A 19,505-nucleotide genomic window follows, 5' to 3' on the forward strand; every position below is an offset into this window, starting at 1 on the left:
TGAAATGTATGCTTCCTTTAAAAAAAAATCTATATTACATCAAAAAAAATCTACATAATTTTATACAGGCTGCACTCCAAAAACTGTATTATAGCTCATCAGAAAGAAGAAAAACACTCTTCTTAACATATTCCTGACAATTTTCTAACATTTTCTAATAATTTTGGGAGCAATTGTGTATGCACACAGTAGGAGGTTTCATAATAGGATAGACATAGATATGACACTTGAGGTCCAACCTAATGTCACTCTGTGTAAATATTTCACTGTGTGTACTAGAAAATATGATAGCTGGGTTATAGGATGGATATACAAAGCAAGTTACACTTAAAGTCCACTGAATAAGTATAGCATAGGGTGATTCATTCAAAATAGATCCAATAATGCCTAATTTAAATTATACTGGAGCTGTTTTAAATATTTCCTTTGGAAAAACAAAAGTACGGGAAATTCAATTACAAAAAATAATAATAAGAAATTGACTTCAACTATAAACACCATATGCATACAATTTAGGAAATCCCATCACCTATAAGCATCTTTTTTTTTTTTAAAGATTTTATTTATTTATTTGACAGTGAGAGATCACAAGTAGGCAGAGAGGCAGGCAGAGAGAGAGAGGAGGAAGCAGGCTCCCTGCCAAGCAGAGAGCCTGATGCGGGACTCGATCCCAGGACCCTGAGATCATGACCTGAGCTGAAGGCAGAGGCTTAACCCACTGAGCCACCCAGGCGCCCTATAAGCATCTTTCAACGTATGTTTGTTTTAACTTGTAGATGTCACTATACAAGCAATGAAATTTAGAAACAAACCATCAGCACCTTCATCATACTCCAAATACCAACACAATCACAATGGTATCACCCATTATGATAATAAAGTTGCTTTTATTGTATACTGTTGTTTTTCTATGAATGCACCCTCTTTAGTGGACCCAGCTAACCAGTTATTTGCCCATCTATTAAGTGCCAACTTTAAAAAAATTACACTTTGTCCAGCAGGGAGCAGCATTACAACATTCCTAAGACTTAATATGAACATGAAACCGACAGAAGAAAAAGAAGAAGAAAAAAAAAAACCACTTACCATAGGTCTGTTCTACAATACATTCAATTTTTAGGGCAGCTGCAAGGCTTCCAGAAAAAACATCTAAAGCATGTCTCAAAGTATATATGGGTAATCCACAATTTCAGGATTCCTAAAGCAGGAAATCAAAATTGTATTAGGTAAAGGATTCCCTCAGCCATGTTGTGTTGACTTAGTATACAGTACGACTAAATGTCTCTTAGTTGTTAAGGTATACATTCCTCTTAGTGGGTCGATGGGATTTTGAATCAGCTCTATGATAATACTTTGCATAAAGCAATTAAAAATACCCCAGAATATTAAAGCCCTTTATCCACCAGAAAATTTGAGCAGAAGTAAATGGGTGACATATCAAACTAGAGAGAACTGTGATCAAGGACTTAAAGGAGTTGATAAGTCAAACATGTACAGTTCTAATATATCAAACTCTAAATAATTTATAAGTAAAAGGATATAAAGTCATTTCTACATGTCCGCATGAATATTTGAAGTTAATTTTAACAATGAAAAGGCAGCAGAGAAGTAGTGTGTAATGCAGATCTGCTAAGACTGATTAGTCAAACATTTACTGAATGCAAGTAATGTACATGATAATGCAGAAAAACTGTGATGAGTTAAAATGTGACAAAAGAAAAACATACTATGTTTGAAACTATCTTGGATGTCAAAATTGCCTCCTAATCAACTAAAATATCTCCATGTCCATTCTTATGACTGAAAATTTTTTTTTCCAATTATAAAATGAACTTTCTGTTACAGAATAAGTAAATCATGGGGATATAATATAGAGCGTAGAGAACATAGTCAAAAAGATTGCAGTAACTTTGGTGACAGATAACTAGACTTACCATTTCATAACGCATAAAATACCAAGTTACTATGATGTATACCTGAAGCTAATAGGATACTGTATGTCAATTTTACTTCAAAATAAAGATTTATTTTCACTTCTATTTGAGATGTTAAACAGTTTGCTTCATATTGTTTACATGCAACATTTCAGTGTCTACACTGAAAAATAAAATTTTGCCATTAAAAGATAACATGAATATTCATCTTGAAATATACATGATTAATATAATTTACATAATGCACATGATCACAAATCAATATATTATATATGAATATATTTATTTGAAATTTAATGAATAATATGTAAAATGGTTCCTACTATTTTTTTCTGGCAAAATAATATGAAAAGCTTGATTTGAGTATATGATAGCAAGACTACAGTGATTCTCTAACAATTACAGTTAATTTTAATGAAGTCAAAATAAACTGATGTATTAATCTTCTACCCTTTAGCATTGCATTATTCACAGCATTATTTCTTTTTTTAAAAAAAGATTTTATTTATTTGACAGACAGAGATCACAAGCAGGCAGAGAGGCAGGTCGGGGGGTGGGTGGGAGGGAAGCAGTCTCCCCGCTGAGCAGAGAGCCCGATGCGGGTCTCAATCCCAGGACCCTGAGATCATGACCTGAGCTGAAGGCAGAGGCTTTAAACCACTGAGCCACCCAGGCGCCCCCACAGCATTATTTCTTATACTTTGCCCTCCTTAAAGTCTTTCTCTTATCCTATTTCTTGTTTTTGCACATTTCACTTTCTGTGATACTTATTTCTACCAGTCTATCTTTCCTCTTTCTAGTACATTTGTTTCAATCTCAATTTTTGTTTTACTCAAACTCCTCCCTCTATGATCCTACCGTCTTTTCCTCTTTTATGTTAGAACCCTTAAAAGTGAGTTTTTTCTGCAACACTCTGCTTAAATATACTCTTTCCCCAATGTATAGGCACTGTCCTTGCTCTTAACAATCTAACCTGACTGGAAACTCAATAAACGTATATTGCTGCTACTTATAAAAGTATTCTTTCTCTGATTTACATACTTGAAGAACTCACTAAATATTTTGGAGTCAATCTTGAAACTCTCAAAAACTCAAGAAAATTTAACCTCACACACTCAGTCCAAACAATTTGAGATCACCACTGTTAATAAAGAGGTGATTTAGGATCTCACCTTGACCGTATGAATAAATACTGAGTAACAAACTTCTTAAAGTCAACAGAACTTTAGAGTTTTTTATTCATGTGTGTCCATACACATATGCACACTATTCTCATTAAAAAGCAAAGATACATGAAATAAACCCTTACTTCTAATATAGATTGTCAAGTCTGAAAAGAAGAGTGATTTCCCTATTCAGGACTCTAATATGAATGTTAACATTAATGGTATTAGTATAGTAAAAAATAATCTCATAATAAAATATCACATACAAATACTGATTTTTTAAAAAATTATGAATAGTTTATAATACATTTATAATATAATTACTTAAAAAGAGACTATAGTGAGTTGGGTAGTGTTCCTCCCTCACCTCTGAATTCATAGCCACCAAGAATTTCAGAATGTGACTTTATTGGAATGTAGGGTTTCTGCAGAAAAAATTACAATAAAGATCAACATAAGATCATGATAGGCCCTAAATCCAATGAGCATGCCCTTATAGGAGATGGAAAAGGACATATAGAGACATAGAGAAAGACAATAAAAATGAAGGCAGAGGTTGGAATTATGTTGTCACAAGCCAAGGCACAACAGCAGCCACAAGAAAACTAGAAGCAGCAAAGAAGGATTCTCCCAATGAGGCTTTGGAACAAACATGATTCTACTGACACCTTAATTTTGAACTTCTGGTTTCCAAAACTGACAAGTAAAAATTTCTTTGTTTTAAGCCACTAAGTTTGTAGTAATTCATTATGGAAATCCTAGGAAATTAATCCAGATTTTGGTACTGGGAAGTGGAATGTTGCTCTAACACACACCTAAACATTAAAAAAAAAAAAAAAAAAAAAATTGAAGACTGTTGGCAGAATGACTTAAGAGGCTGCTGGTAGAAACAGACATATTTAGGAAATCCTGGTAAAGGTTCCGAAAGTAGTAGACAGAATGGCAGAGAAACCCATCATCTTAGAGACTACCTATATTGTCAGAATCAGAATGTTGTAGAAATATGAGTGTTAAAAGGGCTTCTGGTAAAGTCTCAAGAAGGAAATGAGGGACATGTTATTGAATGCTAGAGGGAAGACAATCCTCATTATAAAGTAGCAGAAAACTTGGGCTGAAATGTGCTCTACCATTGAGTGAAAAGCAGTACTTGTAAGCAATGAATTTGTAAATTTAGCTGAGGTGATTTCCAAACAAAGTGTTAAAGGTGTGTACTGGTTTCTCCTTGCTGCTTATTGTAAAACGCAAGAGAAACAGATAAATTGAGGAAGGAATTGTTAAGCAAAAAATCAGCTCCAGAAAACTAGGACAATTTTCAGTCTACCTAGACTGCAAAAGATGCCAACATCACAAATCAGTAGGACAATACAAACCAAAACCATAATCAGATACCCCTTCAAACAAAATAGGGTAACTATTATTCAAAAAACAGAAAACAACAAAAGTTGCTGAGCATAGAGAGAAACCGGAACCCCTGTGCATTATTAATGAGAATGCAAATTGGATCAGCTACTGTGGAAAACACTCCCACAGTTCCTCACAAAGTTAAAGGTAGATTTATCATATGATCCAGCAATTCCATTCCTGGATCCCAAATCCACTACTTCCACCTTTAGACAGGTATATATCTAAAGGAACTGACAGCAAAGACTCTAACAGATACTTGTACAAGTGTCTTATCAAAAAATGTATGGATTGGGATTCCTGAATGGCTTAGTCGGTTGAGCATCCAACTCTTGGTTTCAGCTCAGGTCATGCTCTCATGGGTGGTTAGACTGAGCATCATGGCAGGTTCTGCTCAGTGTGCCGTCTGCTTGGGATTCCTTTACTCTGCCTCTCCCCCATTCTCTCAAAAATAAATAAATAAATCTTTAAGAAAGAAAATGTATGGATAAACAAAATGTGCTATATACGAACAATGAAATATTAATTAACCACAAAAAGAAATGAAGTTTTGGTGTATGATGTAAGATGGATGAACTCTTAAAGAAGCTATCCTAAGTGAAAAACATTATGCGAACACTAACAAAGAACAAATACATGATTCCATTTATATGACATATCTAGATAGGCAAACTCATAGTGACAGAAAGTAGAATAAAAGTTACTAGAGGCCAGGCAATGGAGGAATGGGGAGCTATTACTCAACAGGGAAATTGGGATGATGGAAAAGTTCTGAAAACAGGTAGTAGCAACGTTTATAAAACACTGTAAATATACCTAATGGCACTGAATTGTACACTTAGAAATAATCAAAATAGTAAATTTTACCACAAAAAGTTTTTCCTTAAAAAGGGGGAGGGGCTCAAGACCTTGAGCAACCTAAGAGGTTTGACATAACTATTTCAATTAGAGAGTCATGACAATTACTGATAAGGTCTAAAATGAATACATTCCAAAGCTTAGGGAGGGAAAATGATCATCACATGATAGTAATTCGTTAATTCTGTATGAATTCATTTAGGAAATCTTAATAGAAAAAGGGAATATGATTTGCTTTATTTTTAAAACAAATTTAACCTCAGAATACAACTAAAACCTTATTTTCAAATACTTCATTATGAAGAATGATAAAATTACACAGGCATACCTCAGAGATACTGCAGGTTCAGTTCCAAACCACCATAATAAAGCAAGTTTCACAATAAGGTGACTCAAATTAATTTTTGGATATTCCAGGGCATATAAAAGTTGCATTTACATTATACTGTAGTCTATTAAGTGTGTAATAGATGTCTAAAAAACATACATACCTTAACTTAAAAATAGTTTATTGCTAAAAAATGAGTGAGCTATAATCACAAAAAATTGGTGAGCTATAATCCTTTTGCTGGTAGAGTGTGCTGCTTCAGTGTTGATCAGCGTGCTGTTTGTTGAAGACTGGGGTGGCTATGGCAATTTCCTTAAGCAACACAATGAAGTCTGCCACATAGCTTGATTATTCCTTTCATGAATGATTCCTCTGTAGCATGCAATACCATTTGATAGCATTTTACCCATAGTCGAACTTGCAAAATTAGAGTTAATCCTTTTCTGCCACTGCTTTATCAGCTAAGTCTGTGCAACTTTACAAATCCTATTGTCATTTTAACAATCTTCACAGCATATTCACCAAAAGTAGATTCCATCTCAAGAAAGCACTTTCTTTGTTCATTCATAAGAAGAAACTCCTCATCCATTCAGGTTTTATCATGACACTGCAGCAATTTGGTCATGTCTTCAGGCTCCACTTCTAATTCTGGTTCTCTTGCTATTTCCACCACATCTGTAGTTACTTCCTCCACTGAAGGTTTGAAACCCTAAGTCAATCATGAGCGTTGGAATCAACTTCTTCCAAACCCGTGTTAATGACATACTGACCTGTTCCCATGAATCATGAATATTCTTAATGGCATCTAGAATGTTGAAGGCTTTCCAAAAGGCTTTCAATTTACTTTGCCCAAATCCATCAGAAGAATCACTATCACAGTTACAGCCTTATGAAATGTATTTCTTAAATAATAAGACTTGAAAGTTGAAATTAGCCCTTGATCCATGGACTGCAGAATGGATGCTGTGTTAGCAGGCATGAAAACAAACTCATTGCACATCTCTATAAGAGCTCTTGGGTGACCAGATCTATCATCAATGAGCAGTGACACTTTGAAAGGAATCTTTTTTTGTGGGAAGTCTCAAATGTGAACTTAAAATATTCAGTAAACTATGCTGCAGATAGATGTGCTGTCATCCAGGGCTTGTTGTTCACTTTACAGAGCACAGGTAAAATAGACTTAACATAATTCTTAAAGCACCTAAGATTTTTCAGAATGATAAATAAGCATTCGGCTTCAAGTCACCAACTGTATTAGCCCCTAAAAGGTTAGAAGCTTTGAAACCAGACATTGACTTCCTCTACCTATGAAAGACCTAAATGGTATCTTCTTAAAATAGAAGGCTATTTCATCGATGTCTACATTGAAAATCTGTATTTTATCTTAGCCACCATTGTTAATAAACTCAGCTAGATCTTCTGTAATACTTGCTGTTCACCATGTACTTTTATGTTATAAAAACAGCTTCATTCTTCAAACCTCATGAACCAACCTCTTCTGGCTTCAAACCTTTCTTCTGTAGCTTCCTCATCTCCCTCAGCCTTCACAGAATTGAAGAGAATTAAGGTCTTGCTCTTGATTACACTTTAGCTTAAAAAATGTTGAGGCTATTTTAATCTTCTATCCAAACCACTAAAACTTTCTCCATGTCAGCCATGAGGCTGTTTCACTTTCTTGCCATTTGTTTGCTCACTGGAGTAGCCTTTTTAATTTCTAAAAATTTTCCTTTGAAATCACAACTTGGCTAACTGTTTGGCACAAAAGACCTTTCAGCATATCTCAGCTTTCAACATGCCTTCCCCACTAAGCTTACTCATATCTGCTTTTGATTTAAAGTGAGAGATGTGGGACTCTTCCTATCACCTGAACACTTAGAGGCTACTGTCAGGTTATTAACTAGCCTAATTTCATGTCTTAGAGAATAGGGAGGCCCAAGAAGATGCAGAGAGATGGAAAATGACTGGGAGCAAGCAAAACACACATATTTATTGGTTAAATTCATTGTCCTAGTGATGCCGGGGGGGCTCAGATGGTGAAGTGCCTGCCTTCGCTCGGGTCATGATCTTCAGATCCTGGGACTGAGCCCTATGTCAGGCCCCCAGCTCAGTGGGGAGTCTGCTTCTTCCTCTCTCTCTGCCTCTCCCCCCGCTTGTGCCCTCTCTGCCTTTCTCTCTCTCTCTCAAATGAATAAATAAAATTAACAAAAATAAATTCACTGTCTTATATGGGCACAGTTTGTGGTGTTCCAAAACAATTATAATAGTAACATCAAAGATCACTGATCACAGATCACCATAACAAATAATAATGAAAAAGGTTAAAATATTGCGAGAACTACCAAAATGTGACACAGAGACACGAAGTGAGCAAATGCTCTTGGAAAATGGTGCCAGTGGACTTTCTTTCTCAATGCTGGATTGCTACAAACCTTCAATTTAATAAATGCACTGTCTGTGAAGTACAACAAAGCAAGGTAAAGTAAAACAAGGTATGCCTATAATACAAAATGACCTCTAACTTTTTTTAAAAACTTTTTATTTGGGGAAAGAAAAAACATAAAAAGTAAAAATGTGACATTAAAATTCTAATTTTTTTTTTTTTTTTGAGAGAGAGATAGGCTGGGGAAAGAGCAGAGGGAGGGAGAGAGAGAAAATCTTAAACAGGCTCCATGCCCAGCATTGAGGCCTCAATCCCACAACCCCAAGATCATGATCTGAGTCGAAATCCAGAGTCGGACACTTAACCAAATGAGCCACCCAGATGCCCCAGGATCTTTTTTTCTTTAATCAACATCCATATATTACCTTATTGTTCTGTAGATTACCAGCATAGACGGTCTTGATTGGGTTCTCTGCTCAGGATATCACAAAATCAAAAATCAGAATATCAGGCAGAGATCTCTGGAGTCACTGGGGAGGAATTCACTACCAACCTTTCTAGGTTGATGGCAGAATCCTGTTCTTTGCAGCTGAGAAATGGTCTGAGGTTCCCTCTTTGTATTTGCTGTCAGCCGAGAGCATCTCTCATCTCCTTAAGGAGTTCTGCATTCTTTTTTCCATGGTCCCTGCATATTCAGACTCAGCATGTCACATTCTTCAAGTATTTTAACTTCCTTTTCTTTACCAGCTAGAGAATACTTTCTTTCTTTTTTCTTTTCTTTCTTTTTTTTTTGAAATTCTCATGATTAGTTCAGACTCACATGGTCAGTCTCCCCATCTTTAGGTCAACTGTGCCATATGACAACATAATTGGGGAAGTGATATCTAATCATGTTCACATGTCCCAGGCCTTAGGATGGATCATCGTTGGGAGGCCATATTCAATAAAATTCTAAAGATTTCTAAAAGCAAAATAGTTTTAAATTATTAAAGATCTTGTTTCAGTGCCAGATAATCCTAAAAAAGTTCTTTAACCTTAACTGAAATTAAAATTTCCATGCTCTGGAGAAACAAAGGGTCTAATTTCCCTTTCACCAGATTAACATAGGTCTTAGGAAACTCAGAATCATTTGTCTCTGGGTTAGATATGTTGAACTTACTATCCCAGTTGTTTCCTATCACATTTTCTCACCATCCTGGTGACTCTGACCAGCAAAGGAAACAGGCTTCATTTCTTATACTAATATCCATAAATTGGCAAAATAAAGGGCTATCTTTAGGAGGATACTGAGTTCTGATCCATCCATGCCTTATTAATAAATAAGGGCATGGGTTTTCATCTCACACAGCTTAGCCCTGTTGTGAATCCTTGTTCTATCACTTATTAGCTATGTGACTATGATGACTAATTTTATGTGTCAACTAGGCCATGGGATACCAAGAAATTCGGTCAAACACTATTCTGGGTGCTCCTGTGATCGCATTTCTGGAATAGATTAACAGATCATTAGATCCAGTACAGCAGACTGCCTTGCCTAATGTGAGTGTGCAGCACCCAATCCACTGAAGGCCCAAATAGAATAAAAGGCTGATCTTCAGGCCAGTACAAGGGAGTGAAAAGCATCAACATACTAGATGTTTTAAAGAATTTTCATAAGATAAGATATATGAAACCATAATGATAGGTTAGGGTGGAAATGGCAGAGTTGTGTAGTTGTGAAAGAGGTAGTAAGGCCAAAAAAATGTAAAATATTTACTATCTGGTCTCTGAAAAAGTATCCTGACCCCCCTCCAACCACACACACAGGAGAATGTTTCAGGGAAGATAGAGGACTTTTATTCTTGTGACTCCAAAGGGTTGTGGGTGAATCAATAGTTATGGAGGCTAACCTACTTAAAAAAGGTAAAAACTGTCTGAGAGGAACTTGGGCTCCAAGTATGGTGGCTAGATACCTAGGATAGGATCCTCCTTATCTGGCTATTAGAGAAGGGCCTGGTCTATCTCTTACCTACTCTAACCAAAGCACACCAATAAGTTAATTCTATCCACTGACAAAAAAACCCCTCTCCATCAGTATTCTTTTCCATTAGGGTAAAGAATTGCTAGGGAAACAAAAAAAAAAAAGCAACTCCAGTAATCTATATTATTTAACTGGCCATATATCAACATGAATGGACGACCAAGGATCACCAACATTTAAGGAAATCACAGAATGAAAAAGAAGGCCCATGATGAAAAATAACTTAGCAACTCTAGAGAAAACAGAGGTGATTCAAAAAGGTTAGAAAAAAGAAAAAGAAATTTATTTATTATCTTCAGAGAAACTGCACAAGATATTGCACCTATGGGGCACCTGGGTGGCTCAGTAGGTTAAAGCCTCTGCCTTCCACTCAGGTCATGATCCCGGGGTCCTGGGATCGAGCCCCACATCGGTCTCTCTGCTCTGCGGGAAGCCTGCTTCCTCCTTTCTCTCTGCCTGCCTCTCTACCTACTTGTGATCTCTGTCTGTCAAATAAATAAATAAAATCTTAAAAAAAAAAGATATTGCACCTATAAAACAAGAAGTATATGAAAGAGTAGAATTAAAAGAACAAAGAGTAGAGTTTCAAGAAACATAAAATAGAAATTTTGTCTACTACCACTTCCCCCCACATATAGAAAAACTTGAAAAGTTGAAGAAATACAGAGTAATAATCCAGTGTGGGTAATGATCTCTCTAAAATAGTGCAGGAAAAGGGACTCCTCTCTCCCCTCCAACACACACACACACACACACACACACACAGGAAAAACAATGGAAAGGACCCAGACAATACAGAGCTGGAGAAGGAAAATATATATATTCCTAGAAACAGCTCTGATCTAGAGTAGAGGTTGTCAAACTAGGGCCCATGAGCCAAATTCTGCCAGCACTATTTTCACAAATAAGGTTTTACTGTAACACAGAATATTTATTTGTTTACATGCTGTCTGAGGCTGCCTTTGTACTAACTACGACAGTAGAGTTAAATAGTTGCAACAGGGACCATATGGTCTGCAAAGCCTAAAATATTTATAATTTGGTCTTTTACAGAAAAATTTGTCAAATCTTGATCTAGAGCTATGCTGTCCAACAGAGTAACAGCTAGCCAAATGTAGTGTTGAAATTTAAATAATAAAATTAAAAATTCAGTTCCTCAGTCATGTCAGCTACATTGCAAGTACCCAATAGCCATATGTGTGTAATGGCTATTGTGCTGGATGATAAAGATATGGGACATTTCCAATAATACAGGAAATTCTACTGGACAGGGCTTTTATTTTAATTACCGCTTTAAAAAGAACTGTAGTGAAAACAAAAAAGAGGAAGAGAAGCAGGAAGATAAAATTCAGAAAAAAGAGAAACTGGTAATGTTGGAAATGGAAAGAATTTATGCATAAATCTAAAATGTCATTCTATGACAATAGCTTTAAACTAGGCTTTTTAAAAATAATGCTTCAAAGTTATTCAGAGAAAAAAACTTAGAGAAAACCCAAAGATACAGAATTACAAATGAGTAAATATGATCACAGATATGGAAGAGATTACAAAGAATTCAATGTAGGGAATGCGATTAATTAATGCTATCAAAACTTGTGATCTCTGTCAAATAAATAAATAAAATCTTTAAAAAAACAAAAACAAAACCTGTAAATTAAAAAAAAAGTGTTTCCTAAGAAAATATAATTCAAAGAAAGAAGAAATAATTATATGGAACATGAAGAAAAGGTTTTAAGAAGTCATATAATACATGGCTCCAATTTAGTTCTGAGTTAATAAGGAAAATGTTTGCTCCATTTTAAATTTTCATGTTATACTGCAAGAAACTTCATATCCAGTATATAAAGTATAAACATACTTCACATCCAGACTCATAAACTAGAAAACAGCAATCCAAAATAATGTATTTCCCTCTCTTAACACTATTGATTGTACCAAGAATTATATAGTTCTTTACAGGGGAGCTTCACCAGCCTGTGTGACATTCCATGCAAAATCAGAGGTAAGGGGACGCCTGGGTGGCTCAGTTGGTTAAGCAGCTGCCTTCGGCTCAGGTCATGATCCCAGCGTTCTGGGATCAAGTCCCACATGGGCTCCTTGCTCCGCAGGGAGCCTGCTTCTCTCTCTCTGCCTCTGCCTGCCTCTCTGCCTGCTTGTGCGCTCACTCTCTCTCTCTCTCCCCCCTCTCTCCCTGACAAATAAATAAGTAAAATATTAAAAAAAAAAAATCAGAGGTAAGGTGCTTCAAATGGAATGGTTTTAAATATGCGGACTTTCCCTGAACTTCCATAATTGTTCATACTGAAGATGAATTGATCACATCTCATCAGAAATATACATGATAATCAGAACAACACACACGCTTAGCTTAGCACAACATCGATATCCTTATGAAAGTCCTCAAGTTGACACATGAAAGGAGCACTTAACACCAGTCAGAAGTCGTTCAATTCCTTACTTAGTCCCAGTTAGGGAGATATACCAATATTGGGCGGTTCTAGCTCTGGAATTTCTTTTCCTTTTATCACTAAAAAGTTTTAGTGTTCAAGTGTTTACCGCTAAAAATGTCTTACGGATACATTTACTTAACAAGTCTCCTTGAGCCAAAACACCTTTTGACACATTTACCCTATTATACTGAAGACATGAGTATACGATAGATTTTTTAATTTTATTTTTAAACTTCCAAGTTTTCTATTTATATTTAAACATCCTCTAAAATTAGGATGAACGTAAGTACTCATGTGCTCTGGACAGCCCCAGATTATATCTGGGATCCAATGTAATTAGTTATTTCAGCATTCTTAGAATGTCCTAAAAAATTCATGGGTCAGTGAAGAAATCAAAACAAAAAATAGAAAATATTTTGAAGTAAATCTTGATGAAAATACAAAATGTTAAAAACTGTACGATGTAGCTAGACCAGTATTTAGAGAAATTACATCCTTATCTATAAAACAGTATATTAAAAAAGGAAGAAAATCAATGAATTAGATTTTTATCACAAAGGAGAAAAACCAAAATCGCAGTCAATCAAAACTAGTGAATGTAGAGGGAAAAAAAAAAATACAGGGCAGTAACTGGCAAAGAAAAAGCAAACATAAAAGAAAATTTTAAAGACAAACTCTGGGTCTTTAGAAAAATAAAAATGAAAAATCTCTAGCAAACCTAACAATGAAAAAAAAGAAAAAGAAACACAAATAATATCAGTAATTAAAGTGATTAAAAAGATAGTAAAAGCTGTTTCTAGTCCAGTGAAGTAAGCTCACAACAAACTCTCCCATCGATAACAATAATAAACTCAAGACAAAATACAAAAAACAATTATGTGAAGGCTCTCCAGATTGAACAGAAGCAAAGAGATTTTGCTGAAGAGTCAAAGTTGTAATAAAAAAAAAAAAAGACAAAGATTGCCAAAGGTTTCTTATTTTTACTGATTTAGCTTTAGCATGAGCACAGAGCAACACAGGGAGTTAAAACAAAGAAACAAAAGTCATCCTTCTGAAAAACCTAAAGAATCACAAACTAACGGAAGGAATGGAGAGTTCAGAAAGCCATCTACCTAATCAATGTCACTTTACTTACTGAAAGAGTAATGATTCCATATAGCAAGGAAAGAATTGTCTTTTCAATAAATGGTGGTAGGTCAATACGTTATCTATACAAGAAGAACAAATCCACCTTTACCCCTGTCTCACACGAAAGGGGAAAAAAAAATCAATTCCAACGGAATGCATGTTCAAATATTTAAAAGCAAACCTCAGGACTTTTAGAAGAAAACACTAAGATCATCTTTGGAGTCTTGGAGTAGGCAAACTTAGCTATAAAGCAAAAAATTGATACATTAGAATTTATTCTGACTAAAAGTGAAAAAACTAAGAATATAAAAAGGTGAGGTGCAACTAGCTGGCTCAGTTGGTGGAACATGCAACTCTTATTCAGGGTTGTAAATTCAAGCCCCATGTTGGGTGTAGAGATTACTTAAAAAAATTTTTTTTAAAGAATATGAAAAGGCAAGTCAGAGACTAAATATATTTGTAACACTCTTACTTCAAACTGGACTTTTACCCAAAATATAAAAAAGAACATCTAAAAATCTAAAAAATCTAACAATCCAACTTTAAAAAATTAGCAAAGACACAGACTCCTCACAAGAGGTTTATCTAAATGGCTAATAAGCATATGAACAGGTACTCAACTTCATCAGTCCAAATCCAAATGACTGATGTCATATCACAATCCCTTCAGAAAGGCTAAAGTAAAAAGAAAATATTTAGTACTGGTAAGGATGACAGGCAACCGAAATCTCAAACATTCCTGGTTAGAGTGTAAACTGGTACAACCATGTAAGAAAGATATTTGGCCAGAAATAGTAAGCTAGCCAAATCTCTTTCAAAGCAGAATGGATAATGAATTGTGATATATTTACACAATACTATAAAGCAGCAAATAATCCATATCTGTACACATTAATACCAATCATTTCACAAATATAATGAGCAAAAGAAGTCAAATACAAGAGTAAACAGTGTATGACTTCATCTACATAAAGTACAGAAACAGGTAAAGTCAAATACAAGAGTAAACAGTGTATGACTTCATCTACATAAAGTACAGAAACAGGTAAAGCAAATCAGGACTTTGATTTCTCTTTGTAAGTGTATACTAAAAGAAAGCAAACCCCATGGGGTCCAAGAACTCCCTCTGTACAGGCATAACCTTGACATTTATTCATTAAATCATGGTGCCAGAACACCATCAGACCCTACAGTAAGCCTTCACAACACCTCTGTTAATACGGTTCACCTTCATAGTAACAATGGTAAACAGACCCTATGTCTCAAAAAACCACTGAAAGACCAATTGGAGAGGTGCCCATTTCAGTCATGAGATGCTAATTGCTTAACAATACCAATATGGTTTTTGGGTACCTTAAGTAGGTTGCTGCAGTCTTTCAATTGTATTTAGACTTCTCAGAATTCAACTTGTTGGAACCCTTCTAAAAATGGTCCCACTAGGTGGCAATAAGGGTGATAAACATGTTGCTTATGGAACCTTCAGACTTCAATTTTATACAGCTAATTCCACATTAAAGCAGTTTTAGAGTTACAATAAAATTGAAAGGTACAGAAAATCCCATACACTTCTGACCCCACAAATGTATAGCCTCCACTATTATCCATGTCACTCACCAGAACACCACTTTTTTTTTTTTTTTTTTTTTTAAACCAAGGATGAACCTATATTGACACATCACAATCACCCAAAGTCCACAGCTGATGTTAGGATTCACTTTTGGTGCTGTATATTCTATGGGTTTGGACAAAAGTATGACATATCCATCATACATACAGAACATTTTCACTGCCCTGAAAACCCTCTGTGCTCTGCTTATTCATCTTCTCCCTCAAACACCTTTGGAAACCATTGGTCTTTTTATTGTCTCCATAGTTTTTAGCTTTCCAGAATTCCACAGTTGTAATTGGTATTCAGTTTTTTCCAATTGATTTCTTTCACTTAGTAATTTGCATTTAAGGTTCCTCCATGTCTTTTCATAGCTCAATAGCTCATTTGATTTTAGCACTGAATAATATACCATTGCCCACACTTGATCCATTCACTTACTGAGGGATATCTTGGTTACTTCCAAGTTTTGGTTATTATGAATAAAGTTACTATACACAAGTCTTTATGTGGATGTTTTCAACTCATTTGGGTAAATGTATAAGAGTATGACTGCTGGAGGATATGGTAAGAGCATGTTTAGTTTTGTCAGAAATCTCCAAACTGTCTTCCCAAGTGGCTGTACCATTTTGCATTTTCATCAGCAATGTATGAAAGTTCCTGTTGTTCCACATTCTCATTAGCATTTAGTGTTGTCAGTGTTTCAGGTTTTGGCCACTCTAGTAGGTGTGCAACAGTATCTCAATGTTGTTTACATTTGCATTTCTCTGATGATATATGTGAAGCATCCTTTCATTTGCTTTTTGCCATCTGTATGTCCTCTTTGATCAAATGTCTGTAAAGGTATTTGGCTCATTTTTAAATCAAGTTGTTTATTTTTGAGTTTTAAAGAGCTCTTTGTATATTCTGGATAACAATATTCTATCAGCTATAACATTTGCAAATATTTTCTCCCAGCATATGCCTTTTCTTCTCTTTCTCTTGACATTCTCACAGAGCAAGAATTTTAATTTTGATGAAGTCAAACTAATCAACTATTTTTTTCATGGATCATATCTTTGGTATTTTATCTAAAAAAGCATCAGATACCCAACGTTTTCTAGGTTTTCTCCTATGTTATCTTCTAGGAGTTTTACAGTTTTGCATTTTATGTTTAGATACGTGGTGCACTAGAGTTAATTTCTGTGAAGGATGTAAAGTCTGTGCCTAGATTCTCTTTTTTTTCTCTTCACCATGTGTATGTTGTTCCAGCACCATTTGCTAAAACGACTGACTTTGTTTCATTGTGTGGCCTTCACTCATTTGTCAAAGGTCAGTAGATAATATTTATGTGAGTCTATTTTTGAGTACTCTATTCTGTTCCACTGATCTATTTGTCTACTCTTTTACCAATATCACACCGTCTTAATTACTGTGGCTTTAAGTTAAGTCTTGAAGTCAGGTAGTTTCAGTTCTCCAACTTTGTTCTTCTTCAATATTGTGTTTGCTATTCTGGGTCTTTTGCCTCTCCATATAAACTTCAAAATCAGCTTGTCAATATTCATAAAATAGCTTCCTGGGATTTTGGTTGAGATGGCATATGAATCTATAGATCAATTTGGTAAGAATGACATCTTGACACTGAGTCTCCTATCCATAAACATGGGATATCTTTCCATTTATTTAGTTTTTCTTTGATTTTATTCATCGTAATTTTGCAGTTTTCCTCATGTAGATCTTATACATATCTTTATTAGATTTATGCCTAAATATTTAACTTTGGGGGATATTAATGTAAATGACATTGTGTTTTTAATTTCCAATTCCACTCGTTGATATACAGGAGTTGATTTTTCTTTCTTTTCTTTTTCTTTTCTTTTCTGAGACAGAGAGGGAGCATGTGTGCGTACATGTGGGGCAGGAATGGCGGAGGGAGAGGGAAGAGAGAGAATCTTAATGCAGGGCTCAGTCTCACAATCCTGAGATCATGACCTGAGTTGGAATCAAGAATCAGACACTTAACCAGCTGAGCCACCCAGATGCCCTGGAGCTGATTTCATTTAGATGGCAAGGAGAGATGGCTTTACTGAGAATGTGTAGGTTGAAGCGAGATTTGAAGGATAAGTAGAAGCTGACTATTGGCCTTTTGGAGGAAGAGAACAGGACAGAGTAAGTAAATACTAGAGAACAGGAGAATGAATAAATGCTAGAATGCAGAGAGTAAGGAAATTTACAGAGTGATGTGGCTAGAGAGACAAATGGAGGGAGCTACATGCCAGTACTTAGTAAGTACTGCTTTTATATTATCAGACCTCTATTCTGAAAGGATTGGGATGGCACTTGAATGAAGAATATACTGCAGATGAATTAAGATGAGGGCTATAGGTCCCAGAATGGATTAGAAAGCTATTAAGAAGTAAATTTTATAAGTCTGGGTAATGTAATGGACATGGCAGAATGAAGCTTGAGAGAGGACCTGAGTGTAGTGAGGTTCCTTGTCTTAGGCAACTAATTCTGCAAAAGGTCCTATTATTTACTAAGATATAAAATGTAAGAGGAAGTTCAGTCTAGGGCATTATGAGTTTGAAGACCCATTAAGAAACTGGTAAAGTAAATACCTGAATTTATAAATCGGAGGTCAGAGAAGCTATCTGGACTATACATGTTTGTCATTGATATACAAATGGTAACTGAGGTCCTGGGACTGGATAAAAGTAAGAACATGAACTAAAAAAGACAGAATGGTCTTAAGGACTCCACGATTTAATAGCAGAAAGGAGGGAAAGGAGATCATTTTCATTTACACCCTTTAGCCATTGAATTGTCCCCCCAGCCTTTCAAATACTGATCCTTCTCCTATGCTATGATTTCCATTCCTTCCATCTCATTTAGGTCCTTTTCTTTATCAATTGTCTAGAACTATTTTCCAGTGCCTTATTTTCTCTCTTTAACAACAAAACTCCTCCCTTAAATGTTTGTCATCTCCCTCTATCCCCCTTCATAGCAAAGTGTTCTAAAATGTAAAATGTTCTACTTTTATGGAATATTCAACTTCATTTGCCATTCAATTCTAAATACATTATTTGACTTTTCAGTTTACTACTCCATCAAATCTTCCTTTAACAAAACCTTTAAAACATTAATACTAAATCAAATAAACATTTCCAATTCTTATTTTACTTTCTTTTTCTCTGCCCTGGTTTTAAATGTCATGCTCCCCAAAGTTTATTCTTGGTCCTTTTTTCTTCTCAAAGTATACATTTCCTTGGTGAGTTTATTCATTCCTTGGGGTAAACTCCCACCATGTGCTAATTAATTTCAAATTTACGTGTTTTATCTAGAGATCCCTTTCTCACATGGCCCAGTGTGTATTGGGTATCTCTACTTGGATGCTTCCAGGGTACCTCCATTTAAACATATTCAAAACAGATTTTAAAAACTCATTTTATGATCCCCCATTCCCTAAAACAACCAACATCATAACAACAAAATTCCGCTATTTTCCTTTATTCTTTAACCTCTGCTATCCACAAACCTGCTCAGAATTCTGTCATCTTTGATTCCTTGTGTCAACTCTCCTTGGTCACATCAATTCTACTCCTCATAGTAATCTCTTAATTCATTCCATGCCTTTTATCCCAACCACAGTCATTTAATCCATTCTCTTCTAGTATACTCTTAGCCAAAACATAACAATCAAATATGATCATTATGTTGTTGCTTTACTTAAAAATCTTAAGTAATTTCCCGTTTCCTATTATTTTTACAAAAAACAAGAGCCACAACCTTAAAAAAACCAATTAGATCTTTGTCTAACTTCCTCAGTCTCATCTTAGCACTCTGTATAAATCATAAGAACTGCCTGCACAGAAGCAGTGAGAGCAGATTTGAAGAAATAGTCTTCCCATCCTCTGCAATGGCTTTCATTGTCTATTACGCCCTCATCTTTTATACTTCCTTCATCACACAGGTTAAACTTCCTCCTCAGGAGAAACTTCCCAAGGCTCCTCTCTGTTCTCTCAGTCCAAGTTAGGTATACAGCATTTGTCCTCCATAGCACTTAAAATATACCTTATTATCCTGTTTACCACCCTGCTTCCCCCAACTATGAACTCAAAGAAAAAAAAAACTATTCTTTCTCCTATAACCTGAATGCTTAGCATATTCCCTGGGATTTAGTAGGTGCTCGATAAATAACTGTTAATTATTAAGTTGTTTTTAATCATTATTAACACCATACCTAAACATACCCTTT

At 35.3% G+C, this 19,505-nt stretch overlaps 1 protein-coding gene across 2 annotated transcripts in view; it reads right to left on the minus strand.

The window, feature by feature from the left end:
- The window catches only part of IMMP1L (inner mitochondrial membrane peptidase subunit 1), an 82,052-nt gene that overhangs the window by 60,638 nt on the left and 1,909 nt on the right, over nt 1-19,505 (minus strand). The window contains exon 2 of one of the 2 annotated variants that reach the window (XM_044259013.1): nt 1,087-1,198. The exons of the other annotated variant lie outside the window; for it this stretch is intronic. The gene's annotated coding sequence lies outside the window, so the exon portion shown is untranslated. The remainder of the gene's footprint in view (nt 1-1,086; nt 1,199-19,505) is intronic. 2 annotated transcript variants of the gene reach the window in all.

This window comes from Neovison vison, chromosome 7 (assembly GCF_020171115.1).
Source record: "Neovison vison isolate M4711 chromosome 7, ASM_NN_V1, whole genome shotgun sequence".
In the NCBI taxonomy this organism is placed as follows: domain Eukaryota; kingdom Metazoa; phylum Chordata; class Mammalia; order Carnivora; family Mustelidae; genus Neogale; species Neogale vison.